We start from the raw sequence: 15,211 nt of genomic DNA on the forward strand, positions 1-15,211 counted from the left end.
ATGAAAAATCAAAAGGGCAAGAATAAGAAAAGGAGACATAAAAAGGTCAGATGATTTTCCAAATGTAAAACTATAAGGCTTCACATTCCGAGGGACCCTGTTATGCAGGATGACATTCAGAGAATAAGGGAGGAGGGCGTAGCAAATTCTCCTTCTGAAGGGGTTGCTTCAAGGGCGGCCCTCACACTGCACATGGCTTCAGTAGGGAAGCCTGGGGGCTTTGGAGTGGCAGTATTTCATTTGAACTTGACGCCTCAGTCCCCTAAAGAAGCTCCATTCCCCTTAATGAGTTAGTCGCCCCCCTGGAGGGAAAAAAGGAGCGGGTTGTGGAGTCCCCTCGCCAGAGCCAGTGTTTGAGGTTAGTGCGGTCTGAAACTTAGAGGGGTGGGCTCAAGAGCTGATGGCTACTCAAGGAGGGCCTAACAAAGTCCATACGGGGTGCAGTCTATTGTCCAACATAAACCAGGAGGGCGATCCCCCGAGACTCTTGTCCTGTACCTTAGTGCATAACCTAATGTGGGAGCAAAAGCTTTTAGCTACAGGGATAGGTTTCCCTTATGGCTCCGCTCGAAGGATGCTCAAAACACAGCCAGTGTGGTGCAAAATATCTCATCTACCACACTAGACTTCATTTGGTTATTTGTCTATGAATCCTCTCTAGTAAACAGAGATTTTATCCTTAGCTCCTTCTCTGAGATTGAAGCCTTAAGATTGATATCCAGGAGCGACATCTCAAATATGAAGATCCACTTATACGATACAATTTCCTACTCTAGGGTCAAATTCTGCTCCCTGATCTTCACTAATCTGGTTGCGCTGAATTGTGAGCATTCTTAAGCAGTGTTTATGTGTGCTACGTGCTGTGAAAGAGGCTATACTTGTAGGGGAGTGGCCATTGTGCTTAAGAATTTGGTCAATCGGAACCAGATGTTTTTTAGTCACCCCTCAAATCTGTGCTTATGCTTGAAGGTAGCACGATTGGGAGATAATGGTTGCTCCTCTTTTTTCCTCTTGGCAAATATGTATATTCCACCCGGGAGACGCTTTAATTATTTATTGAGTGCACTTTTTTCATTCGTTTACGATATAGCTTTAAGGGAAGAATGTCCCCATATAATAATCATGGGAGACATAAATGCCAAAGTCTCCAACTCATCCGCTGACATTTACATTAACCCTGATAAAGAAGAATTCTGGTCTATACTTCCGGATAAAATAAGAATGGACAAATAAGGGTTGTCCTTCCTCGAGACCCTTAGAAGATCAGATTTGATTATATTAAACAGGAGAGTACCCAGCAGGTAAAGATGCTTCATTTACTTTTCATTCCCCCCTGACCCATGTGGTTGACTCCTATTAAATGTTGGGGTCTGTGAAAATCTTTTTGTTTTCCCATCGGTATTGAATGACCATAGCATAGTGGGCATGACAGTTGCCTTTAATTTACCGGCATTGGATCCGGTGACCTCTTGCCTGGGTATGGTTGCCTTTAATAAATCAAATGTTCGCTCCTTTTGGACATCAAAATATATGGCCACGGTCAATCTCAAAATTAAGAAGGTTTATGCAGATCAGCTAGGATGTGTGCCCAACAGTCACATTCAATGTTTTAAGGGCGCAAATGGAAGAGATTTGCAACTTAGGCTCCAGTATTTTGGGCCCTCGAAAGCCTAAACAGGGCACATTCCCTCTGAAAATATTAAATCAAGATATAAATAGACTAATACGAAAACAGCATTCACAGTTTTCTATGGTTCGCCAGCAGGAAATTAACCATCCCAAAATGGTAAGAAGCTGCCGCAAACTCGGTGAAGGAGAAGGGATTGTGACTCAAAGTGGATCAGCTTAAGAGAAGCTGCATGGGCCAAAAAATAAAGGAAGTACTGGCGCCTGATCGCAGAATATTTTGAGTCAAGGCAGTAGGCATTGCCTATCCTGATCTCTCAAACGGGCTGGGTGGATTATTTCTCCCTATTATACGCAAACAATGGACCAGTTGTTCCTGTAACAATTGGTGTGGATGACATATCTCTCTTGGCATATGGCCCCCCCTTCAGGGGAGGAATTAGTGCGGTTTATAAAGAATGCTGAAACATCTGGTGCACAGGGCCCTGGTGGAATTCCCATTGCGATACTAAAAAAGGAGGCCTGGGGAGCCTTTCTTGCCCCCTTGTTTAATTTTTTTATTCTATCTGGGAAAATTCCCTCATCTTGGAAGGGTAGTGTTGCAGTCCCACTATACAAGAAGGGTCCTAAAACCTCTCCATCTAGCTTCAGACAGATTACTTTGCTAGATGCCTCAGGCTAACTATATGCTAAGAGCATCCTCCATCATTTACAACAATGGGCTTATGACCAGTACATTATACCCCCAGAACAGGCCAGTTTCAGAAAAAAGCTTAATACACTAGATAATATTGCGGTCCTTCAGACTATTGTAGAGAAATATGTTTTCCTTCAGGGGCATGCCTGTTTACACTGCATTTACCGGTTTCTCCACATCGTTTGATAGAGTGGACCATCAAATGCTGTGGAAAAAGCTCCTTGCTTTGGGTGTCCCACATCAGCTTTTAAGTCTCATTGTGAAGATATACTCAGATACTTGGGGCTAAAGGAGGATTGCAGGGATTATCCAGTAGGATTAGAACACATTATAGGATTAAGCATGGTTGCCTGCTGGCCCCCCTCTTGTTTTCTTTATGTATATCTGATCTCCATGGCGCCCTAAATTCTATGAGGGAAGATGCCCCTAGATTTGGTACAATGTGAGTTAGCTGTCTCTTATATGCTGACGATGTGGCCATCCTTGAATTGACACCAATATGCTTGCAACATCATTTGGAAACCCTGACCAAATACGCAGAAGCCCATTTCTTGAAAATCAACATCACCAAATGTAAGATCTTGGTCTTGCATAAGAAAAGGCTTAGAATAATAAGGTGTTTACAGTGGCTGCTGGGTTCCAAAAAACTTGAACTGGTCGATTCTTATCTATATCTTAGAAAGGTCTTTTAAAAAACTGGGCAGTATAGAGAACACATTAAAGTCTGTGTAAGCAGGGCTCTTTCCCAGGCTAGTGCACTGCACAGATTTTATGGAATTTGTTGGAAATACCATTTTGGGCATGTTTTATCAGTATTTAGAGCCAACATTTCTAATTCCTTGCCCAATGCAGCTGAGGTGCTGGATATGAGCTACTGGCTTTCCTCTGAAAAGGATGAATCTTGCGTCAAATCTGCAACTTACACTCTGGTTTCCCCCCATGTTTTGTATCTTGAATTTGCCTTAGTCTCCTCATATATCTCCTCCTAAGCAGCCATTTTCAGGTGGGGCAATTCCCTTCTTCTGGGGGATGAGGGGACACATAGGGCTGCCCTGAGAGTCGAAAGATATTGTAGTCTGAAACAACAGTCCACAATCTTTAGGTCCTTTCAGTGAGCAAATGATTTATTCATGCTTAGCTTGAATACCGATTCCCCCATGCTAAAGTCCACGTTGAAGTAATTTATAATGAGGTCCGTGTCCAACATTAGCTTGGCCAGAGATATCGCCTTAAGTCAGCCCAAGTCCCACAATGAGGAGATATGTGGGAGTGCTTTGGGGAACAAACAACAGCCTAGTTACCTTGGAACCTACCCCATGGGATCAGAAGGCTGATGCTCTTGTTGAGACTGCATTTGCTGCCCTTAAGAGAAATGACTGGCATTTGGGACAAAATATCGAAAAAGTAGAGAATCTGTGAGATGTGTCATCTACGAGTCCAAGATATCAATCACGTGTTATTTGTGTGTCTGGAGTTGCAAAAGGCGATGCGCTATTTTTTACTGCCTTTTTCTCCTCAAATTCAACATTCACTCCACCCTTGAGGCCCATTCATTTATTTTGTCCCCCCCAAATGAAATGGTTTGTAATAGGATTTATCTATTTTAAAAAACTTTTCTGGAGAATTGTAAGGAAGTTTTAATGCATTGCAATATTTTAGTATTGTTTTGTTTTCACTCACACTTTGTATAATGCACTTTGCACTTTGTACTTTGTTGCTTCTGCTTGGTATGCATGGCAAGATATTTTGAGGAGATGGTTTGTATAACGAAAAATTCAGTATTGTAGGAAATGTATTCTTTGTTTTACTGCATAAATGTGACGACCTCCATAGGAGTTCTGTATCATAAAAATACATTTGGACTTGAAAGCACAGACAACAAGTCACCAAATTAGAATCCTCAGAATCATTCATGGGAGCAGTGCACTTGCTTCAAACTAAATATAGTAAGGATGAAGAGTGGACTCAATTGAATATAGAAAAGCTCCATCTATTTTTTGAATATTGTTTTGTGATTCAAATCATCGAAAATGCCTAGGCCCCAGTCCATACCTTCCAGTAAAGACTCAGGGAGAGTCCTCAGATTCCAAAACCTATTTGGTGGGTGTCCCAGGATTCCAACAATGATTAAGCAGGGGTCCACAGAAGTCAGAACCATTAGACTAGTATATTTAACCACCCATATAGTTACACTTTCTTCCATGTTTGCTAGAATGGAGTTCTCACCCATCTCCATTGTATGTTCTTCTCCCATCATTTGTTGGATTGGAGGTAAAATACTAAGGGCCGAATTATGAGTCCTTGGACTGCCATACCAGTGGTCTGACGTAGGTGAGCCATCCGACTTGTTATGAGTTGGGCAGATTGGCTTTGCGAAGTCAGTGGCTGGAGCGTCGACACCGCCAGCACACTGCCGACCACCAGGGTTGCAGTCGGGGGAAGGCAACCTCCATTGTGCAATACAGAGGCGCATTACCTCTGTCTGTACTATGAGTTGACTTCCTGATGAGCCGAGGTTGTGTAAAAGCCAAGGTTGATGGAAACTAAGGATTTGGGGTGCATACTCATCATTTCCAATTCTTCTGAGCAGATTTTGATGTGGATCTCTTTCTCCAGTTCCCCCCTAAACAGGAACATCTCCTCTCCGAAGAATACGACCCTGTCTTCGGCGAAATACAGGTAAGTGCTTTAATACCATGTACTCACTACAGGGACTGCCCACATATGGGTCAGACTCTGGCAATGGATAGGTGGTATTTTTCCACATATATATCATGCATATGTGTGCATTTGATACATATGCAGTCGCAATGTACGCAGAGGCATCAATATATATGGAAATAGATTGCCCACTACCAGAAGACCGCCGCAGCCACTCTGCCGTCCCATCAGGAAACTGGTAATATGGCGGTCAGAAGGCCACAAGCGCAGAGGTCGCCTAGCAGTCGTGTACACGGTCCTTCAGGGGTTGGACGGCCGATCTCATAATAAGGACCTTAATATGTTTGGATGTTGAAAGAGTGTGAGGAGATGGGGAGAGAGAGCATACCCGGCCTGACCCACAACAAAAACATGATATTTCTTAAGATGTGGTTTTATTGTAAATGTACTACATCATCTATAGGTACATGTAGTCACTGTTAGGGTAATGTGTGTCCATTGCGTTGTAGTGAGCTATAAGTGAATATGTTTGAGATGTCATCCCCAGATGCACATGCAGCCTCAGTGTGAGATGCTATAAATTGAATGAGCCACATGTCACTGAAATTGCCAGCAAACAGATGTACAAGAGGAACAAAATGAAAGATGTAGCTGTTGAGTGTGCTTTTGGGAAAGGCAACTTCCACTTCAGCAATTCCTAGCATTGCATGCAGCTTGCAGGTTGATAGAGAGTCAGCAGTGTGTAGTACAGGAAAGGTGTACACTGCAAGTTGGTTGCTGTAGTGACTCATGTGTACAAGCAATGGCATCTAAGACATTTGAATTAGAAGTATATTCTGTGAAGAACAAATGTCTTACTATTTTGACCGTGTGTTTTTGTTTTAGCTTTGTCCCTCTCTAATCGACTCCTTAAATATCCCTAAATCCCCTCTGCTGATGTGGTGGGGATCACTGTAGAGAAAAGATAGAAGAGGCCGAGACGAAGGACTCCTGCTAGACGTTTGTGAATTGCATTTCGTAGTGCGTTAATATTACTACCGGAGTACTACTCTACTTACTCTAGTGCTGTTTGTGATTTGGGCCCTACATTTATAATTTTGGTACTTGATGCTGTTCTAAAAGCATCAAGCAGGTCTCTTGAGTCTGGTAAATCAACACCTTTTAAATACGAAGGAAAACATGTATGGAAAAACAACAGCAAATGCACTCGTATAAACACCAATGGCGGAACACTGAATTGTGGGTGGCAGGCAGGTGTTGGGGGGGGTTGCTGCAGGCGTGAGGACAGCTTAAGCAAAAAAAAAAAATGACAAATTTACCTTACTGCCGTTTCAGTGGCTACGTCTCTGCTCCTTACTCATGCTCTCTTCTCGTGGTGTGGGACAGGAAGTCAGGAACAACAGCAAGGCTCCTCTGACCAATCACAACACTGCAATACAGTATTGTGATTGGTAGGCACCCAGGATCCCCTGACCAATCACAACACTGGGACTCTCCACCAGGGAATCGGAGCATGGGCTTGTTCTCCATGCAGGCTGTAATGCAACCTGCATGGAGAAGGGGTAAAGTCTGCATGACTGGTTTGGGCAGACCGACAGGGCAGACCAAACAGTCATTGCGTACTTGAGTGGGCAGACCCTCTCCTGCCCTGCTCCGAGTGAGCAGAGTAGCCCTGTCCACCCCCAAAGGAAGGAAACATAAAATGATAATAACTAAAATGTATTATCATTTTATGTTTCCTTTCCTGACACTGCTCAAAGCGCCTCCGCCACAGCGTAGGAGCCACCCCTGATAAACACGATTCCATGTTCCCATTAAGATCACAATCAACTTTTTAATCCTGTTGCACAAATACCAAACACCATCAAACATTGCTTTGAACAGACTATTTTTCTCTAACAAGTAGAATGAAACAGACTTTTCTGATGAGAGTTCTCTAAACCATTCCAAGAGGGTGTCCAGATTCCCACATAAGTAAGAGGTAATAGAAATATTGCTATTCATGCTCAATACATACCAAAGCCAATGCAAATATATGCAATAAACCCAAATAACCTTATTCTATATTCCCTGAATTTAAAAGATGTTCACTCTCCTCAAAATACATATTAATAGCAGTATATTTTCAAAGGGATCATATCAATTCTTCAGTATAATGTGTATTTAGAAAATCTTGCTCTTTTTGTAAATAATAACCGGTGCTAATCTTCCATTTCCTAAATGGCTAACAGTTGTTGTTAGCATCACACGTCTGATGTGTGAGTGTTGAAGCCAAATGCAGAATCTCCATATGGAATCATATCATATTGAAAGTGCTATCATCTGCAGTATCACATTTTCTTGCCTGCTTCTCATAATTTCTGCAGAGTCTGCAATTATGCTAATACTCAGGTTACAGTTTTCTCTGAAACTACTCTGTTCTGAGATGTGTGTAGCTGGATGGTTAAAAAGGTATGAAGGCACATTTTAATCTGCGTTCTCCTCTTAAAAATAGCTATGTTTACACTTGCTTTGCTACAAGTGAGGAAGAAAGACCTTTTCGGTTGCGTCACAAAAATGGTTTGAATTTCAAATTAGTTTTGGATCCACCAGATTGAGCTTGCTGACCAGTCCATGTCATTAGGTGTATGTATCTCTGCTGCAAATATTTTAAGATAGTAGCAACCACAAATAATATCTTCTTGCACAAATGTGAACTGTTTTTAGATACCCCTGCAGATTTTGCTAGAATATAAGGAGCAATAAGGCCCGCTCACATGTGTATGAAGGTGTGGGTTTCACAGGTTGATGGTGTTAGAACTGGAGGTTTTTTAATTGGCAAAGGTAGGTATCTTTGTCTGAGGAGGGACCCTTGCTTCTACTCAGGGTAAGGGGGATACACACTTTAGATAACCCCTGCTCACCCCCTTGGTAGGTTGACACAAGCAGACAGGCTTATCCTAAAGGCAATGTGTAAAGTATTTGTACTCAAAACACACAGTAACACAGTGAAAACACCACAAATGGACACCACACAAGTTTAGAAAAATAAAAGATATTTATCTGAACCAAACAAGACCAAAATGACAAAAACACAACAAACAGGTAGTAAGATGTGACTTTTAAAACATGTATTTTAAAAAATAGAACTTGTAGCAAACAAGTAGGTCCGCCAGGGGCTATTATGACGTCGTGACAGGCTGTAATCCAAAGTACGGACCCCCAAACAACAGTAGCTTGGAACATAGTCTTTGAACGATGCACTGCATTATGGAGATGAGGTGTCAGTGCCAAGGTCGAGGCTTAGTCCTTGCCTGCCATGTGGTAGGCGAGGGATCGTGTCCACGAGGAGGCGACGTGTCGAGTCCAGGACAGGGGAAGTCAGTTGAGTCAGCAGTGAAGCGTTATTTCAGGTGAGGCGAAGCGAAGTTGAAGACTCATGGAGTCACCCTTGTCAGTTATCGGCTCGGCAATAAAGCGCTGGCAGTGACAGCGTTGGTGCGAGCGCTGGCAATGGGAAGCTGATAACAGCAGGCATTGAAGGGCATTGGTGCTGTGGTGCAGGTGGGCAGTGTGAGGTGCATTTCACAAGCAGTGCCCCTGGCCTCAGTGCAGGTCACAGCATTACAGTGGAATTGCTGACGGCGTTGGAGATTTATTTTCTTGCTTCTCTTAGTTTTCTTCAGTTCCCAACAGCAGGAAAAACCTTCAGAGGCCTAAATCTGTAAAAGGCACTTCGTGGCAGATGAGAACTCCCAGCAACATAGTTTAGGGGAGCTGGTGGTGAAGTCTTTGTGTCCCTGAGACTTTAGAACAGGAGGCCAGCACACACATGCCCATGGAGATTCTTCTTCAAGCAGGTTCACAGCTAAGTTCCAGTCTCTGTCCTTTCCTTGACAGAAGCAGCAACAGCAGCAGGCCAACCCCACAAAGCACACAGCAAAGGGGTGGTATTCTTCCTCACAGCTCTTCTCCTTGGAAAAGGTTCCTCTTGAGTCCAGAAGTAATTTACAGTCCTGGGTCTTTGGTCCATTACTTATACCACATTTTGTCTTTGTTCTTCTTTGTGACGGGGTCTCTGAGCCCAGTCCAAACCAGTTATGTCCTCACTGGTGCAGTATGACCACCGGGGGAGGACACAGCATTGTGCAAGGGAGACAGGCCCTATTCAAGTGCAAGGAAAACTCCTCCCGCTACTTTAAATGCAGCCATGTTCCATTCGGCTTAGCTCTGATTCATCCAGGAAGTGCCAGGCACACCTCAGCCCCCCAGTGTCTGTCTACAGTGAATGCACATCCCCAGCCCCTGTCACTCCAAAACCAGACAGCCAATCCACAAACAGGCAGAGGCACACAGAATGGTTAAACAAGAACATGCTTTCCAAAAGTGGCATTTTTAAACACACAATTTAAAAAGCAATGTTCACTAAAAGATGTGTTATTACATTCTGAGTTCAGAGAGCCTAAACTCAATTTTTCTATTTTGTCCCAATGGGAAGTTATATTTGTAAGATCCTATAAAGTATCTCCCATGTCTATGGAACAGCTAGCCTTTCAATAGTGAAAATCGAAATTGGCAGTATTTCACTATCAGGTCATGTCACATACACCAGTGCATGTCTTACCTTTCACATGCACTGCACCCTGCCCATGGGGGTACATTGGGTCTACCTGAGAGGTGTCTTACATGTAAGAAAAGGGAAAGTTAGGGCCTGGCAAGTAGGTGCACTTGCCAGGTCGACATGGCAGTTCAAACCTGTGTGCAGACAATGCAGTAGCAGGTCTGAGATACATTTACAGGGCTACTCATGTGGGTGGCACAATCAGTGCTGTAGGCCCACTAGTGGCATTTGATTTACAACAAGCCCTGGGTGCACACAGTGCACTGTACTAGGGATTTACCAGAAAATCAAATAGGCCACTCATAAAAACAATTTTAATGACAATTTACACAGAGATCATATGCACTTTATCACTGATCAGCAGTGGTAAAGGACCCAGAATCCTATAGCCAACAAAAACAGGCCAAGAAACCTAGGAGGAAGAAGCAAAAAGTTTAGGAATAACCTTAAAAAATTTCCCAAACATTGGTAAATCATAGAACGTCGACTGTGAAACGCAGCACAGGCTGGCACAACAAAATGAGTGCACACAATACCAATTCTGTAATTCCTCCATTCAGCTCAGTTACAAATAGGATTTAGACACAGCGAGACATCCAGCACCCTATTTGGATTCCATTCAGCCAAGACAGTCCGCTCACCAGTATTTAGGGGCATATCAACATGCAGGCGATACAAAATTACCGCCGCTTTTGCGGCCGTTTTCGGCCGAAAAGCGAAGATAATTTTATCGCCTAATCAGCAAGGTCACGCTAACGCGTGAAACCTTGCTTTAGCGTCAGGATTCCTAACGCCCAGCTTTGCATCTCTAATCAGATGCAAAGTGGGTGTTCCTGACCTGGCATGACAGGAGAAATGTTGCTAAGCGACATTTCTTCTATCAGCAAGCCTAACGCTATGAAGCATAGCGTCAGTAAAAGTAGCGATAACTCCTGTTATCACTACTTTCCTTACGCCTGCTTCAGGACTGACTTAGCCATGATATCCTATGGAAGGTGGATATCATGGCTAAGTTTGTGAGTCCCCATCAACTAGCTAACGTGAGATTATCGCTGGAAACCCAGCGATAATCTCATGTTAGCCAGTTAGCGCTAGGATTTTTTCGCTGATGAGATAAGCGTTGCTAATAGCACGCTATTTCAGCGATAAAAATTGGCGCTAGCCGGCGATAATTATGCGAGCGCTAAGTGCGCTCAGCGATAATTATCGCCGGTTGTTGTTGATATGCCCCTTAGTGTCTTAAGGGTGTCCTTAAGAAATAAATCATCCATGTTTGCAGAGATCCTTAAATAACTCTAAATATCCAGAGGCAGGGCTATGGATAATCATGCTTTCCTTATTCCTCAATCACGTGATTCGTTAAGTGGAAAAATGAGTCTGGTTCTCAAATTAATTGTGTTAAATCGTAGCCTTATTCAAGTATGAATCACTTAAATCAAATAGCACTGGCATCCTCTGAGGCATCTCCCACTCCAACACAGACTGAATCATGGTGTCCAATGGACTTTTCCTTCAGTTACCAACCTGATGAACAAAGTAGACCACACCAGAATGCCTCACCGGATACTTAGTTGCCTTAGTGGTCAGTTAAACCACCTTGTAACCTGAGCAATACCTGTCTCAAAAGGTCAAACAAATTGCTGAACACAGCAAAGATCTTCAGGTGGGCCATACACAAATCCTTATGCCCTGATATAATTTGGTTCATCAGGTGCTAAAAATTGGAAGGTTCATTCTTTAGAGCTAAAGGCATACGTTCAAACTGGTCAAACTGTCTAGACACCAGTGCAATCTGCCAATAAGCACTGGTCAGATCAAAGGAACTCAGGAACTCTCTTTTCACACTTTCAGTTTCAAAGGGGTCACATCAGAGGCCTGTTTATCTCTTCTCCTAAGCTATCTTTCACATCACTGTACAACAGGTTAGGAAATGGTCCACTGTCATCCTAAGCCTTCTTTTTTACTGACAGGATGATTATTGTGAAGTCCCTTCTGAAGTACCACTTTGGTATTTGGACAAAATATTGATTAAAACAAAATTGTGATAAAAAAATATGGTGTCAAGAATATCAGGATGTCAAAAATAGTGTACAGGTATATCGAAGGTAAGAATATCGTTTGAAGTGTTTTTCATACTGTTGTAAAAAAATATGGTGTTAGGAAACATCGTTGTATATAATATCGTTTGTAAGTATTATTTGATATGTATTTTATTGTAGTGTGTTTTGATTTTATGTGTTTGATATATTTTGTACTTTGTGTGTTTAGTAAGATAATTTTATAATTTTGCATATTTGATATTTTTAGTTGTGTTAATGTGTAAAAATATTTTTTTATATTGTTTTGTAGCAGGATGTTAGAATCTTAGGGGATAAGGTTGGGGACATTTATAAAAACTGATTTTTTTAAATTATGATAATGTTAATATTTTTAATGATATGCACAATAATATTATTACATTAATCAATGTATTTTATATGTATAATGTTTATGTATTATTTTTAATAAAATATGTCATGTTTAATTGTAGAACTTTTGGAAAATTATGAATTAAACATTTTGTAAATTTTGTTTTTTATATATTTTAAATGTAATACATTTCTTTTTATTGAATAGTTATTGGAAATGTTATTATATTTGTATTGCTTTTTGAATGCTGAAAATTAAAATTTCATTGTTAATGAATTATTTTATTTTTAACATTTTTAAATGTATAAAAGAAATTATTAAAACTATTTATAATTAAATTATGGAGAAGGATTAATGTATTTTATTTATCCAATGTTGATTCAAATGCATTTGTATATATATTTATATATATATATATACGCGTCATGCCAGGGGGCACCATTACGGGGTGTGAATCAGGCTGTTTTTGAATAAAAGTGGTGACACCTCTTGCTCTGGGGTGCGGCCTCATATCTGGGGGACAAGTATGCGCGGCGCTGCCAGGCCGTGGAGGCGACGCACCGCCATTGGATTGGGCAAAAAGGTCTGCACAGGGAAATATTTCCTCTGTGATCGGCGGAGCAGGATATGCAAATTAAACAGTCTGCGTCTCACCCGGGGGCTCAATGGAGAGCTGAGAATTGGCCCCTTTATCATGCACGAACACTCGACCCACCAGAGGGATTAAAGGTGCGTAACAAAACTGCAGGTCCCAGCATGCATTGTTGAAATGGCACACCAGAGGCCAATCAGTAATTGAGTAATTGAATAAATAGCGTGCGGGGACAGTACAGATGTACGCGATACTGACTGCTCATGCTTCTGGCATCTGAGGAAGAGGATAGAATCCTCGAAACGCGTCATGCCAGGGGGGCACCATTACGGGGTGTGAATCAGGCTGTTTTTGAATAAAAGTGGTGACACCTCTTGCTCTGGAGTGCGGCCTCATATCTGGGGGACTTTTTGGAAACATATATATATATATTCACTGAAAAAACCATAGGTTTCACACACGTTATACTTAGCTGGACATTTCACTCGTACAAAACCAATGAAATTCCCCCGTTATAGTTAGTTCAGCTAACTATAACTCGCGCGCCCGCAATGCACTGCTGATGACGTCACATATTACATCACTCATGACATGGTCAGTGACATCACTCATGACATCACTGATGACATCTCAAATGACATCACTGATGACATCACTGATGACATCATCCAGTGAATGTGTGTTTTTCTGAAAATTAAATATGTTTTATATATGTATATCTCAAGGTTGATAGAAGAATAAATGGGTATATTACTGTCTAAATGGATGATTTCTTTTTGAAAAATTGATTGTGTAACTGACTGATTAAGTGTATCATAGTGAATACATGGCTTAGTGAGTAATATTTAAATATGTAAATATCTGTATCATTTTTTCACTTTGTGTATAAATGGCTGCATGGGTTGGTGAGTAGCTACATGGGTGTCTATATAGGTTATGAGTTGGTTTTTTGAGTATTAGTCTGAGTGTCTGCATGGTTCGGTGGGGGGTATGACGTAGTGCATAGGTGCATGAATGAGTGACTCACTGTTTGTATGTGTTGAACAGAGCATGTGTGCAGGACTGCATGGGTGGATGAGTGTGTGTATGGGTGTGTTAGTGAGTGAATGACTGTCTCAATAGTGTCTTTATGAGTAACTACATATGTTTTAAACTAGTATATGTGACTATTGGTGTATATAAGTGAGTATGTGTGAGAGTGAGAGATTGAAAGAGTTCCTGTATGAATAAGAATGTGTTTCTATAAGTCATTGTTTAAAAGACTAAGTATGTGTAAGTTTCCGTAGAAGTAAGTGTGGTGGTGTGTGTATAACTGTATATGCAAGTAAATGTATGTTTGATTCTTTATTAGCATGAGTGACTATGTGTGTGAGTAGCTCTATGGATGAGTGGCATTGTGTAACAGGATGTATAGGTGTATGAGTACATATGATAAGTGAGTACATGTATGAGTGACTGTATAGGACTGTTGGTGAATGAGTGGATGTGTATGTGGATCTTAGAATTACTGAAGAGGTTGTTGTAACTGTTATTGGTATGTCCATTGTTTTGAAAATTTTAGTCTCTATTTTTGAATGCGTGTATCAAAGGTTATATTAGGGGAAGAGGAGGTCTGCCACTCTATCACAAGGATGATGTCATCAGTGATGTCATCAGTGATGTCATTTGAGATGTCATCAGTGATGTCATGAGTGATGTCACTGACCATGTCATGAGTGATGTAATATGTGACGTCATCAGCAGTGCATTGCGGGCGCGCGAGTTATAGTTAGCTGAACTAACTATAACGGGGGAATTTCATTGGTTTTGTACGAGTGAAATGTCCAGCTAAGTATAACGTGTGTGAAACCTATGGTTTTTTCAGTGAATTTCTAAGGTTTTTTAAATGCTAATTCCTAACTATAACGTGTGTGAAACCTATGGTTTTTTCACTGAATTTCTAAGGTTTTTTAAATGCTAATTCCTAACTATAACGTGTGTGAAACCCATGGTTTTTTCAGTGAATTTGCAAGGTTTTTTAAATGCTAATTGTATATTTTTTCTTCTATTTTTTTTAACATCTTTTTATTTTATTTTTCTTACCTTTTATAAAGACTATGGTTAAATTTTTAAAATTCTTTAATATGTTTTTTTTTAATATATTTTTTAAAATAAACATGTAAAATTTATTTGCAGTACTTTTTTTATTTTTTTTATTATTTTTTTAGTACGTGTACCGTAAGCTTACGGTAAGCGTACGGTTTACGCAACGCCCGTAATTTTTCTACGCTGCTTGCGTATAGTTACGCAATTTGCGTAGCCGCGCGTACTCCGCGTGGGACGCGTGCGTGCGTACGCTACACGCGCACGTTACGCGGAAGTGTCGGGTAGTGTCTGTTATGCGCATGCGCGCAAGCGCGTGTCTTTTTTACGCGCATGCGCACTTTTGACGTAAGCGTACCGTAAGCGCACCGTAAGCGTACGGTAGGTCATGTGATCATGAAACACAACTTTTGATTGGTTGAAACTACTTTCAGTTCTAGAACTCTCCTACACCACACCCATTCCCCTCATTTCTGCTTGTGATCCCTTAGGAGAAGGAGCTGGGTTGTCTTTGTGATACGATGGCAGAACAGCAGAGCTCTTC

This window comes from Triturus cristatus, chromosome 3_2 (genome assembly GCF_964204655.1).
Source record: "Triturus cristatus chromosome 3_2, aTriCri1.1, whole genome shotgun sequence".
NCBI classification, from domain to species: Eukaryota; Metazoa; Chordata; class Amphibia; order Caudata; family Salamandridae; genus Triturus; species Triturus cristatus.